Source organism: Sorex araneus, chromosome X, assembly GCF_027595985.1.
Source record: "Sorex araneus isolate mSorAra2 chromosome X, mSorAra2.pri, whole genome shotgun sequence".
Taxonomy (NCBI): domain Eukaryota; kingdom Metazoa; phylum Chordata; class Mammalia; order Eulipotyphla; family Soricidae; genus Sorex; species Sorex araneus.
Genome location: NC_073313.1, coordinates 113,633,120 through 113,654,448, shown reverse-complemented (window position 1 = coordinate 113,654,448; position 21,329 = coordinate 113,633,120). Strand labels below are relative to the sequence as shown.

General features: G+C 39.4%; 1 non-coding gene across 1 annotated transcript; it reads left to right on the top strand.

The window, feature by feature from the left end:
- Positions 1-12,879: 12,879 nt before the first annotated feature.
- Positions 12,880-13,015, top strand: LOC129400639 (small nucleolar RNA SNORA70). Its single transcript, XR_008627833.1, has one exon. It is a non-coding gene; the product is annotated as a small nucleolar RNA SNORA70 (small nucleolar RNA).
- The last annotated feature ends 8,314 nt before the right edge of the window (positions 13,016-21,329 follow it).

Here is a 21,329-nt window from a genome sequence, read left to right as displayed (position 1 = left end):
TATGTGGGTGCTCTTACAATTATATTTATAACGGTGCTTAAAGTTTGTGAGAAGCAAAGAATCACCACAAGAACATAAGTTTATATTAACAGGAGCACCAATCAATATGGCATACCTTAACAAAAACTAGAAATTGAGCTTTCATATGGACCAGCAATATCACTTCTGTGAATATAATCCGGGGTTGTGAAAAACAAAGCAGAAATGCCATTTGCACTTCTATGTTCATTATAACACTAATCATAATACCCCAAATCAGGAAACAATTCACATGCCCAAGAAGAGAAGACTAGTTAAAGAACCTATGGCACATTTCCACAATGGACTGCTACAAAGAGAGCAGGAGCAATGAAATTATGCAAGTTGCTTATAAATAGATTGATGTGGATATTATAAATGAATATCATGCTGAGTGAATTAGAAGGAGAGGGACAGACATAGGATGATTGCACACATATGTGAGGTATTAAAAATCATGGAATGAGACTAATACCACAGCATAGTAGAAACAAGGGTCAGGATTATGGGTACATGTTGAAAGCCTATCTAAAGTGCTTTGGGCAGTAACAAAACAGGAACAAAGGCAGAGCCGCAGACCAATGGAACAGAGTGGGATATCCCAACACACAACCCCAAATGTATGATAATCTAATCTTTGATAAGGGGGCAAGAAAAGTGAAGTGGAGCAAAGAAAGCCTCTTCAACAAATGGTGCTGGCATAACTGGACAACCACATGCAAAAGAATGGGTTTAGACCTCGACCTGACACCATGCACAAAAATCAGATCAGAATGGATTAAAGACCTCAACATCAGACCACAATCCATAAGGTACATCGAAGACAAGGTGGGCAAAACCCTCCACGATATTGAAGTTAAAGGTATCTTCAAAGATGACACAGAAGTAAGCAATCAAGTAAAAACAGAGATCAACAAATGGGACTACATTAAACTAAGAAGCTTCTGCACCGACCGCAAAAGACACAGGGACCAGAATACAAAAGCAATCTACAGAAAGGGAAAGGATATTCACCCAATACCCATCTGATAAAGGATTGATATCAAGGGTATATAAAGCACTGGTTGAATTCTACAAGAAGAAAACATCCAACCCCATCAGAAAATGGGCTGAAGAAATGAATAGAAACTTTTTCAAGAAAGAGATATGAATGGCTAAATGGTACATGAAAAAATGCTCTGCATCACTAATCATCAGGGAGATGCAGATCAAAACTACCATGAGATACCACCTCACACCACAGAGAATGGCACACATCCAAAAGAACAAAAGCAACCGCTGTTGAAGAGGATGTGGAGAGAAAGGGACCCTTCTCCACTGCTGGTAGGAATGCCGACTGGTCCAGTCCCTTTGGAAGACAATATGGACGATTCTCAAAAAATTAGAAATTGAGCTTCCATTTGATCCAGCAATATCACTTCTGGGAATATATCTTGGAGAAACAAAAAAGTATAGTTGAAATGACATCTGCACGTATATGTTCATCGCGGCACTGTTTACAATAGCCAGAATCTGGAAAAAACCCGAGTGCCCGAGAACAGATGACTGGTTAAAGAAACTTTGGTACATCTATACAATGGAATACTATGCAGCTGTTAGAAAAGATGAAGTCATGAACTTTGCATATAAGTGGATCAACATGGAAAGTATCATGCTAAGTGAAATGAGCCAGAAAGAGAGGGACAGGCACAGAAAGATTGCACTCATCTGTGGAATATAAAACAACAGAGTAGGAGACTAATACCCAAGAATAGTAGTATATAATACCAGGGAGATTGGCTCCATAGCTTGGAAGCTGGCTGGCCTCACACGCTGGGGAAAGTCATCCCAGATAGAGAAGGGAACACCAAGTAAAATGTGATTGGAGATCCTGCGCGGGGAGGGAGATACGTGTTGAAAGTAGACTAGAGACTGAAAACGGTGGCCACTCAGTGCCCCTAGTGCAAACCACAACACCCAAAAGGGGAGAGAGAGAGAACAAATTGGAATGCCCCACCACAGAGGCGGGGTGGGGCAGGGGGTTGGGATCGGGGGTGGGGTGGGAGGGATACTGGGTTCATTGGTGGTGGAGAATGGACACTGGTGGAGGGATGGGCTCTCGAACATTGCATGAGGGAAAAACAAGCATGAAAAGGTGTGAATCTGTAACTGTACCCTCACTGTGACTCACTACAAAAAATAAAAAAGTAAAAAAATATATAAAAAATAAAGTGCTTTGGGAGAAGGCGGTTGGGTAGAGAAACAACTATTTGACAATGGTACTTGAAAATGCGGACTCTGGATAGGACCTGCATGCTGAAAGTAGGGAAAGGAACAAACATGAGAACCCATCAGTGCCTGTATTGCAAACCATAACTCCCAAAAGGAGAAAGAGAACGAAGAAAAGTGCCTGCCATAGAGGCAGACTGGTAGGTGGCAGTAGGTCGCTGGAGGAAATCTAGGGACATTGGTGGTGAGAAATGCACAATGGTGGCGGCTGTTAGAACATTGTGTTACTGAAACTCATCTATGAACAGCTTTGTAACGGTGATTAGAGTTATTAAACACTGTGATTCAACAAACACATATAAATTAAAATGGAATATGCCTGATTAAGACCATTTCAACAAAGGTAAACAACTATGCCTCTCTGTAGTTGTCCTCCTTGTTTCGGGGACAGTGCCATTTTGGTTGCAACATTAAGCTTATTCAAAACAGTGCTCCTTCCCTTCTTGGGAAAGAAAAATGCCTTTCAATATCAAGATGTATAATTCCAGAGGTGACTTATTGAATTCCAAACAGAATAAATCATTTCTTTCACAAAAGGATCTGGTCTGTAATCTAAAGGTACCCAACATGTCAGGTTCATACCATGAGAGCTCTGCACTCTGTCTCAGCAATGCCTCTTCCTACCTTTGCTCGTATAGAATAATGAGGCAATGTCAGACTTAAAGGCAGAGGTGGACAGCTGAAGGGAAAGAGCAAAGAGGTTGGAGCACTGGGATCAGACACTGAGAAGGAAAAAAGCAGTAGAACACAGACTCCCAAGACTCTACAGGTCTTAAGACCAGCCCTGATTTCTCTCCTCACACCTGACCACTTCCACCCTTCCCTTTCTCACTGCCTAGACAGGACTGGAGGGTCTCTGCTTATCTGATCCCTAATGATCTATCTCTGTGTCCCAACTCCAAAGCCACCGAAATTCTAAAGCTACTTCTTCCTTGCTATAGTTATAAACCCCTCTGTTCATGTCCACAGGAGGCCAAGGTAGACATCTGTACCTGTGTCATCATAGAGTGTTTTGAGCTCCTGTCTTCTCAGGATGTGTTGCTTCCTTTGTTTTGCCCAGGACACTGCCCCAACCAGGAAACTTCACAAGCCTGAAAGGCTCAAGCCTGCTGTAATCCTCCTCACCATGGGCACCCAAAGGGAAGTGACTGTGACATCACTATACATGTTGCCATGAACACTGCTGCTATGGCTGCCTGTGGATGCTCAAACTTAAAGGCAACACTCTCTTTCCTTTCATCAGAGGTAATTTTTGCTGTGTAGGACAAGAGAATTTAAAGTCATGAATTTGGTCAAAATGCAAATACAACCATATATGTCTTTAGTGTTTAAAGGAATTCGACCTGAAAGTTGGTGAAAACTTTCGATTGAGCTATTTCTTGGATGCCTGTCAGGAACTGAGGGTAGGTAAGATTGAGAAGGGTCCAGTTTTAATTAGAATAGTTGGAAATGATTATGCTGTTCAAAGGATATCATGATAAACAGTTGTTTTCTTATTTAAAGTATGTATGTTTGTTCAGCAATAGAAAATGTGCTCATTAAATTTTTCTTACAGTATTTCCTTCATTTCAGTCTCTATAAAATTTCATATAACATATATAATTTAGGAAATGTTTTCAATTAAAAAATTCAAGTCAAGAGATATGATACGGGTTTAAGAACTTTTACCTTGCAACAACAGCCCTCCTCAGATTTCTTGCAGTGACTAAGGTTTCCTGAGCACAGCCAGAAATGTCCCCCTGAGCACAGGCCAGAAGTCGGTCCTGAGAACTGCCTGTTTATCCTGAAAATCAATCAGTCAGTAATATATAAATGTGACATATAAGTTTCTTTATGTACCACTCTATCTCTTGTAAATAGTGGCAAAAAGTGTGAATTCTATAGTCAGACTGCCTGTGTATGAATCAATTTCACTATATACTGTGTATGTGAACTTGAACATTTTTCTAGTGTCTCTGTACCTTCACCTTTTATGTTTAAAACAAAAACAAAAAAACAAAAAAACCCCAAAACCAAAAAACAAAAAACATTGGCTCAATTATGATGAGGATTAAATGACAAAATATTATCAAACTCTTAACTGCGCCTGGCAACCATCTTAAATATTTGTTACAAGGCATGTTAGAACTCTGCTGAAGGTGAAAAAAGAGAAATGTCTTAATTACTAAATTTTATGAGTATTTAGTCTTTACCTAGCTTCCTTTTACAATTTTCTTGGCACAATGTATCACCTGGTTCCTGGAATTCTCCCTCTTTAGTGGATATTTCTTTCAGTTCATCCTCTATCTGTTATTTTATGCTCAATTTTCATGACAATTTCCTTGAGATTCTATCTCCGGGATCTCTTTCTTTCTACCTCTATCATTCATTATACCTAATTGACAACAACATACCTCCTATCCCTTCACTAATGTAGAAGCCATTAAGTATGTAATCTTTATTGGTCTCTTCAAACTCTTCTTTCTGCACTCCATAATCCACAAAGACTTTAAGTTTCTACAAAATGTTTTAGCACTGTTCCTTCTGCTCAGAAGTACTGTTCCCTCCACTCCAATGATCCCACCCCTTTAAAGAAAAGTACTTTCTTTATACCTTACGTGATTTTTCTCCTTTAAATCTCAAACATATTTTGTGAATACTAGTATCTCCAGTGCCAAAGATAGTAGTGAGCTCACTATTTGGTGTGAAAAACTTATAGTTTATACTATTATATTATTATAGTTATATATATTATTAAAATTTATAATAACTATTATAACATATAGTTTATACAATATATTATTCATATTGTAGCTTCATAAATTTATATAATCTAGATTTTTATGTTCATGTCTTTATTAACTTTGGAATCCTCATGTACCTTGAGAAAAATATTGAGTTTCTAATCTTTAACTTCCTGGAACATAAAAATCTTAACTAAGACAAGTTAAATAATTTACATTTTAAGGTCTCATCAAACATTTTTTCATAATAACCTGAAGTTTTCTTTTTACAAAAAATATTAAGTTGATTTTCTTCCCTTGGAATATCACTGGTGCTGGGTTCTTTTACCGTTTATTTATTTGCTTGGCTACACTCTCAACAATGCTCAGGGCTTCGTCCTGTCTGTGCTCTCTGGGATTGTTCCTGGAGAGAAAAAGCAAGGCAAATGCTGTTTCTATACTGTCATTCTGCCCCTATTATACCATTTTCATGTAGCACATATGCAAGGAATATTGAGGCTCAAACAGGCACAATTATATTTTTTCCATGAAAAACTTTATAAACAAACGCTGGGATGTCATTACAGAATCCAAAAGCATTTGGTGCTACCTGGGTGTTCTAACAGCTATAAGTGTGACAGTTCTTCAGTTTATGAGAAACAAAGAATCAGCCTGGATAGAGAAGGGAACACTAAGTAAAATGTGGTTGGGGATCCCGCGCGAGAAGAGAGAAGAGTGCTGAATGTAGACTAGAGACTGAACACGATGGCCGCTCAATACCCCTATCGCAAACCACAACACCCAAAAGGAGAGAGAACAAAATGGAATACACTGCCATACAGGTGGGGTTGGGTGGAGGTGGGGGGACAGGATTGGAGGGTGAGAGGGATACTGGGTTCATTGGTGGTGGAGAATGGACACTGATAGAGGGATGGGTTCTCGAACCTTGTATGAGGGAAACACAAGCACGAAGATGGGTAAATTTGTAACTGTACCCTCACGGTGACTCACTTATTAAAAAATAAAGAAAGAAAAAAATGTAAGATTATATTGCATTTCAGGAACACCAATAGCATAGAGGAGAAACATGATTTTTCTTTTTTATTCAGTGTGTAGGTTTTATTTTTGAATTTTATATAATAAAGCATAGAGAAGTAAACAGGTTTTCTAAACATAATTAAAGAAAGGATCCGGGAGTTGGAGCAATAGTCCATCAGGTATGTGATTGGCTTGCATGCCTCAACCAGATTTGGATTCTGGGCACACCACAGAGTCACCCAGAGAACTTCCAGGAGTAATTTGTGAGTGAAGAGCCTGGAGTAACCTTTAAACACCTAGGGCTGTGGAACAAAACCCAGATAAATAAATAAAGTCCAGGATTCAAAGGGTTACACAGAAGAAAACAAACTGTGATGGCTTCCTGTTATGTATGTGCTGTATGGGTCAGTGCAAGTGTGGATGTACCGGAGGAGAAAAAAACAATAAAAAAAACAGAAAGGGGAGGGGAGAGAGCGAGAGAGAGAGAGAGAGCGAGCGAGCGAGCGAGAGAGAGAGAGAGAGAGAGAGAGAGAGAGAGAGAGAGAGAGAGAGAAAGTGCCTGCCAGAGAGGCAAGTGGCAGGGGAAAGTGGTTCAAAGGGAACTGAAACCATTGGTGGTGTGAAAAATACACTCAGGAAGGGATGTGTGTTGGAATATTATATGAATGAATTCCTATCATGAAAAACATTGTAACTGTGTATGATACTGTGAAAATATAAAAATATAAAGAGTACGTATTATTTATTTATTTTTATTTATTATTTTTAAATATTTTATTAGTGAATCACTGTGAGGTACAGTTACAAACTTAGGAACTTTCGTGTTTGCATTTCAGTCATACAGTTATTGTTTACTCATCCCTCCATCAGTGCCCATTCTCCTCCAACAATGTTCCCAGTATCCCTTCCACCACCCCCATCCTATCCCCCACAACAACCCCACCCTGCCTTTGCAGCAGGGCATTCCCTTTTGTTCTCTCTCCTTTGGGGTGTTGTAGTTTGCAATAGAGGTATTGAGTGGCCATCATGTTCGGTCTATAGTCTACTTTCAGCACGCATCTTTCAACCCGAATGGGTCCTCCCAACATCCTCTACTTGGTGTTCCCTTCTCTATCTCAGCTGCCTTTTCCTCCAGCATGTGAGGCCAGTTTCCAAGCTGAGGGGCAGACCTCCTGGTTCTTATTTCTACTACTCTTGGGTGTTAGTCTCCCATTCTGTTACTTTATATTCCACAGATGAGTGAAATCTTTCTATGTCTATCTCTCTCTCTGACTCATTTCACTTAACATGATACTTTCCATGTTGATCCACTTATATGCAAATTTCATGACTTCATCTTTTCTAGCTTGCCGGGCTCTTCTAGAGGGGCAGAGGAATAGAACACGGGTCGGCCACGTGAAAGGCGAATGCCCTACCACTGTGCTATAGCTCCAGCCCAGTAGTTTAATACAAGAGAAAAATCTTATAATCATAGGTTTTACATTGGATAGTAAAAAATCTTGTTACACAGGATAGAAAAAATCTAAAGTGCACTCTATTTCATGTTCTTAAACATTTATTCTCCATTTCCATATTCATACCATTTCATACAAAGGAGAATTCAAGTTTTGATCTTATGAAGGATAACAGGCAAAATTTTGATTGCTCTTTAACAGGCAGTGTGAAGCCAAGAAAAATATGTCATACTATAATGTACCATTTCTTTGATTAGATAATTGAGATCCATGCTTTTGCAATGACTTCCTCATGTCTTTATTAAAGTGAAAAATTTCTTTAGGAATACAAAGCTTTGTCTTTCATTAGCTACCGATGCACTAGAGATACAATTAAATTTGATTTTCATATTATATGTGATTTTATACTACTGGGCTGGAGGGATAGCACAGTGGGTAGGGTGTTTGCCTTGCATGCGGCCGACCCGGGTTCGATTCCTCCATCCCTGTATAATGTTATTTGTTTTGAATTAGCACTGTAGCACTGTCGTCCCGTTGTTCATTGATTTGCTCAAGTGGGCACCGTTCATCGATTTGCTCGAGCAGGCACCAGTAATGTCTCCATTGTGACTTGTTGTTGCCATTTTTGGCATATTGAATACCCCACGGGTAGCTTGCCAGGCTCTGCCATGCAGGTGGGATACTCTTGGTAGCTTGCTGGGCTCTCTGAGAGGGGCAGAGGAATCGAACCCGGGTCGGTCATGTGCAAGCAAATGCCCTACCTGCTGTGCTATTACTCCAATCCATAACAAAAACAACCAAAATAAAACAAATGATGCAAATTTATTTCCTTGTTGTTTTCTTCTTTTCCTTCCCTTGATTTTCACACAGTTGGCTTTTGTGCTCACACAGCCTTTGTTGCAATGCACTGGAAATATCACACATTTGTCGTGCCAGAGATCACTACAGCAGGTCACCTGAGATTTCCTAAAGAATCTGGACGGATCCAGGAATTGAAACTCTCAACCTCATGCTCACAAGCAGGTATGATACCATTGAGCTATAGCCTCAGGCCCACAAATTAATTTTTTTTTGTATTTCTTTGCAAACTTTACCAAAACGTATTATAGTGAATTTTGATTAACAAGTAATTGCCAGAGAAAGATCAAAATAAAAACTGTCAGCAGCAAAAACTTAATAGAAGAGTGTACTTCTCGGATCAAACTTCTGACTAAAGAAGACAAAATTACTTGATTTAGGGGCCGGAGCGATAGCACAGCGGGTAGGGCGTTTGCCTTGTACGCGGCCGACCTGGGTTCGATCCCCGGCATCCCATATGGTCCCCCAAGCACTGCCAGGAGCAATTCCTGAGTGCAAAGCCAGGAGTAACCCCTGAGCATCGCTGGTCGTGACCCAAAAAGCAAAAAAAAATTACTTGATTTAGTAATAAATGAATAATGCCTGAATGCTAGCAGTATTGGGTCATAATCCCATAGACATTTATAAAGTATCCAATTTCTATTACCAATCCATAAATGAAAAATCAACAAAACCTTCTTCTCTTGTAGGCCATAGCCTAGTTGAAGACACAGGTATTGGAATATATGCTAACTGAATGTGTTGTTTTAAGTGCTCAGGAAGTGTATAGAGTCAGACTGAGAAACTGATGCCAACAGAATTCAATTTTTTTCAGGTTTCTTGTGTGTTTGAAAAATGGCACTACAGCGTTTACCAAATTTGAATTCTATTTCTAATGCTCATTAATAACAGTACTGTTTTATCACATCTTAAAATATAAGACAATACGTTTATGCTTTGCCAAGAAAAATAAATTGAATTCTATAAAATTTGAATTTTTCATATTGCATTTCAAGCAGTGTGATTAATTTTACTATAGTCACCCTTCCGTTTCCCTTTGTTATTGTTGCTGCATTGACTACGAATCATACATCCATGTTTGTGGTATTTGCCACAGGTCATACACCAACCTGTGGTGCTTGCAAACTTCTTTGTAGTTCATTTTGGAGGTTGCTCAGTTATGTTTCATGTTTCCTGGTGATTTCCAAATGTGTATACTTTATAATTCCAATATAACATAACAATACTGCATTCATCTCTGGAATTAAAATTCCAAAAGTTATAACTGTGTAATTTCACTTAAAATTAATGACTTTAAGTTGCCTTCTTTTTCTCTTTGGGTCACACCTGGCGATGCTCAGGGGTTACTCCTGGCTCTGCATCTCAAGAATTACTGCTGGCAATTCTTGGGACCATATGGGATGCTAGGAATTGAACTGGGTTGACTGCGTGCAAGGCAAATGCCCTATCGCTGTGCTATTGCTCCAGCCCCTTAAGTTGCTTTTTATATTTGTTTTGGAGGCTTAGATATCAGGAACTTCGGTATAGTTTCCTGTTGTTACTTGAAGTTATATCTAATTTATACCATTTATTTATTTAGTAAATAGTTATGGAATCAAATACTAGGCTTATTTTCAGAAAATATAACATAGAACGGATGTTTACAACTATGTAGCTTAAGATTAATTCTTTTCTCCTCTTCGAATCCTCAAGCAGAATTCGTTATTAACATTTTCTATTCAATGGAATGGAATCACAAGTGGTATTTAAATTGTTGATATCTGTATATTGTATTAATTTCAATGAATACTATGCCATTGAAGTGTGTCCTTAGGTGTCGCCAGGTCAGTGTTCTAATCCAAGGAAAGATAGAATGGGCAGCATTTGGCAGGTTGAGAGATAAAAGATTTGTATTATATGAAAGTTGTAAACTTTATTGAGAGATATAGAATTAGAAAATAGCAATTATATTTCCATTTAACCCTGCCATAGTGGCAGTGTGGGGTGGGGGAGACGGGACTGGGGAGGGGGGGTGGCATGTTGGGTTTACTGGTGGTGGAGAATGGGCACTGGTGAAGGGATGGGTTATCAAACTTTGTAAGGGAGAAACATGAGCACAAAAATGTATAAATCTGTAACTGTACCCTCACGTTGACTCACTAATTAAAAATAAACTATAAAAAAAATAAAGATTTATTGCTCTTATTATTCATATTTTCTTTGATTATCCTCCTTTGGTAGTCCTGGGAGTTTTATAGTGCTAGTTAAAACAACAATCCTTTACAATGTGAACTTAGTTTTAAAGATTGTTGGTTAAGGTAAAAATTAGATAACTGAAAAGGTATTCTCCATTCAAATAATTGTTATAACATAAATTCCCTTTTATTTGACTCTCAGTCTCTTGCCCGCAAGCCTGGCTGTCTTCCTCAGGGCCCCTTGGAGGGGATGGTTTCCAGCTTCCCTCCCCGCCCCGAGCAGAGCTCCAGGCGGCCGAAGACCACCGGAACCCAGCCACAGCCATACTCAAGGCCCCTCTCCACACGTTCGGACAAGCCTCACGCATGAAGGTACCAGCAGAGGAACCCAGGTGTGTGTAATCCCATCAAGGCCACCATCCAAAGCAAGTTCCCAGAAGCTAATAAGATATTTTGTAACCTACTTCTCCCTCTGGGAGAAACTAGCAAGCTACTGAGAGTTTCCTGCCCACATGGGACAGCCTTGCAAGCTTCCCATGGTTTATTCATATGCTAAAGCCAGTAACAAGTTGGATCTCATTCTCCTGACCCTGAAAGAGCCTCCAATGCGGCATCTTTGGGAAGGCCGAGTGGAGAGAGACTTTTAAAATCTCAGAGATAGGATGAATGGAGAGGTTACTGAGCCCGCTCGAGACATCGACAATCAATGGGATTTCGTGATTCGTGACTTGTGTGACACGCTGCTTATTGCTAAGCAAACACAATATTTCACTAAGTCCTTGTTATTTAGTAGTTTGACAAGCCATTATGCTAGAAATTGTATGGGTTTGTTCTTTTGCAACTCACTAATTGTGCTTTAACTCCTGTCTCTTATTGTGTATTAAGTTATTGACAATCAAGGCTTTCCATCATTTACGGTAACTTTTTCTCCCTAACACTCTTAAATATAGTGTTGCACTTAAGCTGAGCCTGTCTTCCCACCTGATCTTACTGTATTAATATTTGATAGCAAGCATTTTTTTGTGTTCTCTTTTGTGGAGTGTCCAATCTTTACTCCTACACAAATCCTACAAAGATCTTGCAGCTGTTTCAGTACATAGTTGTATACCTTTTATTTGAAGTCCTAGAACATTTGGTTTCAATGTTTTTCCAGTTTTAAGTAGTCATATCCAGACATTTTTTCAGCTGGCAAATGTTATGTATACAAGTATTTCATGTGTGTGCCAGCTGTTGGATGCATAAATAATTTACCCCTTGGAAACCATATTGCAGGAAGTGAATAAGTTTTTAGGGAAATTAACAAGTCTATTTTGTGCACTTCTGTTGGATGTAGGCAAACATTTTAATAACGTTGCATGCAGTAATGTACTTAGGGCCAGTCAGAGAATTCTAAGGCATCTTCCTGTCACTGTTCTAAGAACATCTCCTTGTAGAGTCCTCTATTTCTTCATCTTGGCCTCATTTCCTTGGTGAGTTGAAGAGATCTTTGATTCAGCGAAACTACTCTCAGTTTTGTGGGAAGTATTTTGTGCTTTCAGGGATGATGGAAATGGGTGAGAATGTGGAGTGCTCCTGGAGTCAGTGTGCCTATTGGTTCAGAGTTGGACAGATAAGACTTACTTTTTCCCTGCACCACTGAAACTTCACGTTTGAACTATTGCGATACATCTGCTTCCACTGCCACCGCACCCTCCCCCCACGCCATTTTGTAGTCTGACTGTTTGTTTAACTCCGGGTCATAGAATTGTATCTCTCAACACCTAAAATTTCATAATCCACTCCTCTCTTCTGTGAGTGTCCTCCATTGCTCACAGGACCATTTATAATCTTTTTTAAAAAATAAAAATGTAAATTAAAAAAAATAAAATAAAAAATAAAAATGTCACACTTTATTTTCTTCTTCCCTTGTTGCTATGTCCAGGGGTCACATAAGTGATGGTGATACTCTGACCCACCACCAAAAGGTTACTCTTATTATTCTCCCACCCCATCCCTTTCTCCTTTTCTTTCTGGTAATTACAATATAGTTTTAACAAAGTACTGTCTGTCGCACTGTCATCTTGTTGCTCATTCATTGATTTGCTCGAGCAGGCACCAGTAACTTCTCCATTGTGAGACTTGCTGTTACTGGTTTTGGCATATTGAATATGTCATGGGTACCTTGCCAGGCTCTGTTTTAACAAAGACTAGATGTGAATTTGATGGTGTCTTTTACTAATTGTTTTATTGTTAATATTTCTCATGAGTGAAACCATCTTTCTCTCACTTTTTATGCTAATATAATCATCTCAACTCCTATCCTTTTTTTATCCCAAAACACATAATTTAATCCTTTTAAAATGACATCTGATTAAAAGGCACATATTTGTGCAGTCCAGTAACCCACCATGTTCTCTGACCTGTGAGACACGGAATGAAATGGCTGCAAACAGTAAACAGAATCCATGGTGCTTCTGAAAGCCTGTAACTTGTACAGACTCTTGAAAATATCTTGGAGACAATTCTTTGCAGGGGACATTCATATCTTGTCTCTTACTGATCCAAATTATAGGTTCCAAACATATGCATGGGATCATTTTATCTATCTACACCAAATTGAAGAATTCAAGGACTTGAGAATGGGTGTGGCATGTCTGGTGATGATTAAGGATTACTCCTGGCTCTGAAGTCAGGAATAATTAATGTGGTGCTCCATGTACCCTGTGGGATGTAGGGGATCAATCTCAGGTCTGCTCCATGCAAAGCAAGTGTCATGTCTGATGAACTATCACTTTGTCACTTTGGACCCTATAATCCACTTCTTAACCCCCCCAAAGTACCATATTATATGAAATATACACTTAACATTATGCATTATCACTGTTGACTCTTCTTTCTCTGAGGCTTATCAACTATTCATTCATACTTGATTGAGGGTCAGATTGAGGTAGGGAATGGTTTATTTCAATTAGATTTTTAGAATTAAATGTTTTTCTAGGGGCTGGAGTGATAGCACAGCGGTTAGGGCATTTGCCTTGCACGCGGCCGACCCAGGTTCAATTCCCAGCATTCCATATGGTTCCCTGAGTACTGCCAGGGGTAATTCCTGAGTGCAGAGCCAGAAGTGACCCCTGTGCATTGCCGGGTGTGACCCAAAAAGCACAAAAAATCGTTTTTATAAATTAGTGTGACCCTATCAGGATGAGAGTAAGACTGAAGTATTGGGGCTGGATTGATACTACACTGTATAGGATACTTATTTGGACAAGGCAGATCTGGTTACAATACCCTGAACCACATATGCTCCCAAACTTCTAAGAGCTATCTCTGTGTGCAGAGCTATGAATCAACACCGAATACCACCAGATGTGGCCACGAAACAAAACAAAAATTCTGAAACTTTTAAATAAAATAACTAACATGCATTATGTATAATGCATTAAAAAACCTCTAAAATATAAAATCAGTAGCTTCACAGAAAACGGGAGAAATAGGTGCGGAGAGATATTATAGTGAGCATGTCACTGGCCTGGTACATGGCTGATCCGGGTTCAAAATCAGCCCCTGAAGACCCCTAAGCTCATCAGGAGAGACACTTTAGCACAGAGTCAGGAGTAAGCCGAAGTATAGCTAGGTGTGGCTCCCAAAGGAAAACAATAAGACAGAATACATGAATAGACACTTTCACCAAAGGGACATATGAATGGCCAAGCATCATATGAAATGTGTTTATTATTACTTGGAATCAGGGAAACACAAATCAAAATGGTGAAGGGATACCTTACACCAGATAGAATGGCATGTACTCAAACTGGAAATAAGTCTTGGTGGGGTGTAGAGAAAAAAGGAACCCTCATTCACTGCCAGTAGTAATGTCATCTTGTCCAGACTTTATATAAAATGGGTATTTTTTCAGAGAGGAGGATGGAGTTTCCATTTGACTACGTGGGTTGATACCTTCTTTTAGGTGTTTAATCCCGCAAACCCCAAAAGCATTAGTTTGAAAGGATACATGCATACCAATGTTCATTGCTTCTCTTAGCACACTAACCAGGATCCAGAAGCAATCCAATTTTCCAGCAAAAGAGATGAATGGGTAGAGAACTTGAGATTAATATACACAGGGGAATATTATGCAACCTCAAGGAAAAATTAAGTCGTGCAGTTCATGACACCTTGAACTGAGAATGGAATTGAGACTATCATGCTGAGTGAAATAAGCCAGAGACAGAAATTCAAATACAGAGAAGTTCAGTCGGTTGATCTTTATGGGAAGGGTTTTATTTTTTACCCGTTGAGAATAATGTTTGCTGTGGGCTTGTGGAAATATTGAGGAAAGTTCCTTCAGGTCCCACTCTGTTGAGAGTTTTTATGAATGGGTGCTGAATCTTGTCAAAAGCTTTCTGTGCATATATTGGTTTGACCATATGTTTTTTATATTTTCTTTTATTGGTACAGGGTATTATGTTGATTGACTTGTGAATGTTTAACCATCCTTGTATCTCTGGGATGAATCCTACTTTTTTCATGGTGTATGATCTTTTTGATGAGTTATTTAGTTCTATTTGCTAGGATTTCGTTGAAGATCTTTGCAGCTATATTCATCAGGGATAATGGCCTGCATTTTTTCTCTTTTTCTTTTGTATCTCTCTCTGATTTTGTTATCAGGTTGATGTTTACCTCATAGAAATTGGGAGTGTTTCAGCTTTCTGGAAATACTTAAATGTATTGGCGGTAGGTCTTCTCTAAAGGGTTGGAAGAATTCACTAGTGAATCCATCTGGGCCAGGGCTTTTGTTTTGGGGGAGAATTTTGATTACCGTTTCAATTTCCTCAATCAAAATAATTCTGTTCAGTTATTCCAAATCTTCTTGGTTAATTCTTGGGAGGTTATAGGAAACCAGAAACTCACCTGTATCTTTAAAGTTCTTTTACAATATTACATACATATTCTCAAAGCACTTTTTGATGATCCATTGAATTTCTGTGGTTTCTGTTGTGATCCCCCATCCATTTCTGATTTGTGGGGAGAAAGGGACCCTTCTACACTGCTGGTGGGAATGTCGACTTGTTCAGCCCTTTTGGAAAACAATATGGACGATTCTCAAAAAATTATTTTTTATTTTTTAAGTGAGCTGAATAAAATTTCATTAATTTTTTTAAATTAGTGAATCACTATGAAGTACAATTACTTAAAACGTTCGTGTTTGCGTTTCCATCATATAATGATCGAGTACCCATCCCTCCACCAGTGCCCATTCTCCACTACCAATGATCCCAGTATTCCTCCCACTATCCAACCCTATTCTCCCACCTCATACCACCTTTGTGGCAGGGCATTTCCTTTTGTTCTCTCTCTCCTTTTGGGTATTGTGGTTTGCAATAGAGGTATTGAGTGGTCATCATGTTCAGTCTACAATCTAATTTCGACACACATCTCTCCATGCGAGCAGGTCCTCCCAACACCCTTTACTTGGTGTTCCCTGCTCTATCTGAGCTTCCTTTTCCCCCAGCATCTGAGGCCAGCTTCCAAGCAATGGGGCAAACTTCCTGGTCCTTATTTCTACTATTCTTGGGTGTTAGTCTCCTATTCTGTTACTTTATATTCCACAGATGAGTGAAATCCTTCTATGTCTGTCCCTCTCTTTCTCACTCATTTAACTTAACATGATACTTTCCATGTGTTGATCCAATTATATGCAAATTTCATGACTTCATCTTTTGTAACAGCTGCATAGTATTCCATTGTGTAGATGTACCAAAGTTTTAACCAGTCATCTGTTCTTGGGCACGCCATCTATTTTCCAGATTTTGGCTATTGTAAACAGTGAAGCAACGAATATACAAGTGCAGAAGAACATACAAGAATATACAAGAATATACAGTGGGAAATACATGCCAGTGGAGGGATGCCTGTTAGTACATTGCATGACTGAACACAAACCATGAAAACTTTGTAAAAGTGTATCTCACAGTGACTGATTCAATAAAAATGTATAAATAAATAGGTAAAAATGGAATATGCCTGTTCACAGCCACTGTCAAGAAGTTAATCAGCTATAGCTCTTTGGTGTTCTCTTTATTGTCTTGGTTACAATGCCATATTGACCACCGCAATAAGTTCGTTTTAGAGTACTGTTTCCCTTCTAGGGAAAGAAAAACTCCTTTAACTCCTTGCATGTATATTTCAAGAGACCAATGACTGCATTTCAAACAGAATAAAATGTTTATTTCATAGTTATTATTAGATGTAATTTGTAATCCAAAGGTACCCAACAAGTCAGGTTCATTTCATGAGATATCTTCACCATCAACAGAGACTCATCCCACCTTTGCTCACACAAAGTAATGAGAGACTGGAATACTTAGAGGCAGAATGATAGATAAAAAGAGCAGAGACCATGGAGCATTGGGATCAGTCCCTGAGAATGGAAAAGACAGTAGAGCACAAACTCCTGAGACTTTACAGGACCTAAGACTAGTCCTGGTTGCTCTCCTCACTACCTTGAATGGACCTGAGAGGTTCTGATTCTCTGATCACTCGCTATGTTCCTTGTCATCCTGACTCCACAGCCACCAAAACTCTAAAGCTACTTATTCCTGGCTCTTCTTATAAATCCATCTGCACGTATTCTCAATAAGCCTCGGGAAATAATGTACCTTTATGTTCATAGATGTTTTAGAGCTCCTGTCTTCTCAGTATATGTTGATTCCCGTTGTGTCCTCGAGGATATGTCCTATCCAGGAAGCCACATTTCTGTTGAGGTTCCAGCCTGTGGTCACCTTCCTCACCGTGGCACCCAAAGGCCTTTGACTATGACATCATAACATGAGAACTACTGCTATGGTTACATGTTGATGCTCAAACTTAAATGGGACACTCCCTCTCCTTCCACCAGAAGTACTTTGCCCTGTGTTTCACAAGATAGTTTAAAATCATGAGTAATTGTCATAATGCAAATACAATCATACATGCCCTATGTTCTTAAAAGACTTCAGGATGAAAACTGGACAGAAGCATCCATAGAGCTATTCCTTGAATGGAAATCAAATAAAGGGAATGTAGCTTGAAACACAATATTTTTGCCAAGAAATCTAGTGTCAACCCAGGCACTGCAGGAATATATGTCCATCGAGAGGTCACTTGACCCACCAACCGAACTTCCAAGAGTAGAATAAAATAAAATTTATCACCCTAATAGGCCCTGATGGATTCTTTTTTTTTGCTTTTTTGGGGGTCACATCTGGCGATGCTCAGGGCTGACTCCTGGCTCTGAACTCATCGATCACTCCTGGCTGTGCTCTGGGTACCATACAGGAAGCCAGGGCTCAAACCTGGGTCAGGCACGTGCAAGACAAACGCTCCACCCACTGTACTATCGCTCCTGCCCTCTGGGTGGAATTTTGAGGGGATTTTTTGGCTTTAATAATTGTCTTGCAATCTTTGACTTTGAGCCTGTGTTTGCCCTGACTGTTCAAATGTGTTTCTTGAAGGCAGCAGTGCATTTATTGGGTTCAATTTTCAAATCAATTCTTCCACTTAAGTGTCTCTTAGTTGGTGCATTTAGCCCATTGACATTGAAAGAGATGATTGTTATGGAATTTCGTGCTATATATTGGCAAGTATTTGGTGTGTTTGTGGGCTATTTTTATTTAAAATTGTTCTTTGAGTTCTTCAAGTAATGATGGTGGTGAGTCTATGAATTTCCTGAGTTCTTTTCCATCTGAGAAGTTGAGTAATGTTCCTTAAATGTGAATGAGAGTCTGACTGGGTCAAGAATTCTTGGTGAGGGGGCTGGAACAATAGCACAGCAGGTAGGTCGTTTGCCTTTCAAACGGCTGACCCAGGTTCGATTCCCAGCATCCCATATGTCCCCCGAGCACCACCAGGAGTAATTCCTGAGTTCAGAGCCAGGAATAACCCCTGTACATCGCCAGGTGTGACCCTCCAAAAAAAGAATTCTTGGTGAGGCTTACATTTCATTGAATTTTCTCAATCTATCCCACCAGTTCTTTAGGCCAGGAAGGTATCCTCTTATTAGTCTTCTGTGACTCTTCACGATGCTACAGGTTATATATTTTCCTCTGCTGTTCTTGTGGCTTTCAGTATACTGTCTCTATCTGTGGTTTTTGTCTTTATAATCAGGATGTAGCTTGGTGTACCTTTATGTGGATTTCTTTTAGCTGGTACTCTTCAGGCATCATGGATCTGGGTGCAGGCACTCTTCAGCTCTGGGTACTTCTCAGTCTTTGTTACTTTATCAGGGTCATCTTCCTGCCTCTCTGGGACCCTGATGATTCAGATGTTCCTCTGCCAAAATTCTCTTGTGCTTTGGTTTATTTTGAGGATTTTTCATGTACTCCTGTTGTCTGGAGATTCGCTGCACTTAATCTTGGTGCTCGTTCAATTAGTGCTCAGCAACTGTTACACTGCTACAGCAACTGTTACACTGCTACTGAGGTCTATCAAGTGAGGTCTATCAAGTGAGTTTTTCATCTCACATATGAAGCTGTTCTAATTGGTCATTTCTGTTTGTAGTTTCTTCATTTCTCACATCCTCTTGTGTCTGATTGGAGTGATGTTCCATTTGCTTTTTTTTTTAGCTCATTTTACATTCTCAAAAATTCTCTAAATTTCTTGGGGCTAGAGAGATAACACAAGGGGTAGGGCGTTTGCCTTGCACACAGCCAACCCAGGTTCGATTCCCAGCATCCAATATGGTCCCCCTAGCAACACCGGGAGTAATTCCTGAGTGTATGAGCCAGGAATAACCCCTGTGCATCGCCGGGTGTGACCCAAAGAGCAAAAAAAAAAAAAAAAAAAAAAAAAAAAAAAAAAAAAGAAAAGAAAAGAAAAGAAGAGAAAAGAAAAGAAAGAGAATTCTCTAAATTTTTTATCAGAAAGTTTATAAAGTTGGTGAGTACTGGTTGAGTTCTTCTGGACTAGCATCTTTACTCACTAATCCTGGTCGGTTTCTGCCTTTGTATTGCCATGGGGACTTTTGCAGTTTAGAATTTATTCTGTTGTTTTGCAGGGGGTGTAGGGGACTTGAGCCTTGAATGGGTGGGAGGGAAACTTGGGATAATGGTGCTGGAAAATTACACTGGTGGAGTGATGGGTGTTGGAATATTGTATGACAGAAATCCAATCATGAACAGCTTTATAAAATTATTTAATTAAAAATAATGGTGTGATGAACTTTGAATAACTTCAACATGTTAAATAGAACTTAATGCAGAATAAAAAGAAACTTGCATCAAATATACAATATTCCAACACCAATCCACCAGAGTGCCCTTCTTTTCACCAATGTTCACAGGTTCCCTCTCAGTTCCAAGATTGCCCTGCTTGCTCTAAAAAAACTTAGATGCATGTCAAATAGTATGATCATAAATCAATAAAAGTAATTAAATAATTAAAAGGCAATTTGTGGTGATCATTTATTATATTATTTAACCTATAGGGACAAATTGAAAGTATTTAATGCAATATAATGCCTATTCTTATTTACAGAAATAAGTTTTAAACTCCAATATCAAGAATATAATATATTGAATTAAATTTTTTGGAACTTATTGCAATTATCATGTCTTTTCTCATAAAACCTGTGTTACTATTTTTCTGTTTGTATGAAGTAGTTGAAACTTACAAATACAATATTTGGTAAGAGTAAAGAGAATTTTCCAAAATTAATGGGAACAATCTCAATAGGCCTATTAATGTACAAAATGTTTAATCCCACAAAGGAAAATGCTAGGTTTTTTTTTAGCATTTCATCTTTTTAAAAAAAAATTATTGGATCACCATGTGGAAAGTTACAAAGTTCTCAGGCTTATGTCTCAGTTATACAATATTCAAACACCCATGCCTTCACCAGTGCCCATATTCCACTACCAAAAACCCCAGTACCCCCCCGCCCCCGCCCCCCCACTGCCAACTGTATAACTGATGAATTTCACTTCATTTTCTCTTTACCTTGATTGCGTTCCATATTTCAACACAAAACTCACTATTGTTTTTGGAGATTCCCCCCCAAGAAAGACAGCCCTACTACCAAGGAAGCATTTGATAATTAGTTTTCCATTGCTGAGAATGAAGAGATATGTAGCCCCACTGCTCCAAGTACATAACTCTTTTTTTCCCTTTTTCTTTTTCCTTTTTTTCCCCCTCATCCCCCTTCCCGCACCTCATAGTATGGCAGACGCCATGCCGGGTTTCTCCCTGAAAATGGGAAACAACCGGGAAAGAGGGATATTTCCTCTTCTCGGCCGGCGTGGGGCTGTTGCTTAGTTCACAGTCCAGAGAAATGGCTGCTACTTGAATAACCTTAAATATTTCAACAAAAACTCACTGTTATTATTTGGAGTCCTCCCCCCAAGTCAGACCTGTTAAAAAGGAACCGTTTCACATTGCTGACAATTAAGAGATGTTAAATCGCGCGGCCATGCGGTTATGGATTTCTGTATAAAGTCCAGGGAAAATTCTGCCAGAAATTGCATAGCTCAGCTCACAGTCCCAGTGCATTGCTGTAAGAAGCTGCACTGGATGCCCAAATGTGTTAGGTCTCTGGAATCAAAGACTTTAGGCGCAGAGGGTCTGTTTCACTCTCAGCAGCTCCGAATTTATCTGGGCCAAGGGCATGCTGGTTACACCCACTTCTCATGATTCCCTAGGAGCCCCAAGTGTGAAAACTGTATACCTCTGGGTTAGGAGTCTTAGAAGATGGCTCCTGCCATGTGGATGTTGCTGCTGCCGCCATTTTCCATGCAGGAAGACAGTGTGGGGAGGAAAGATTCATCCCCGGGCAGCACAGAGTTGTAACCCAGCTCACAGTCCCA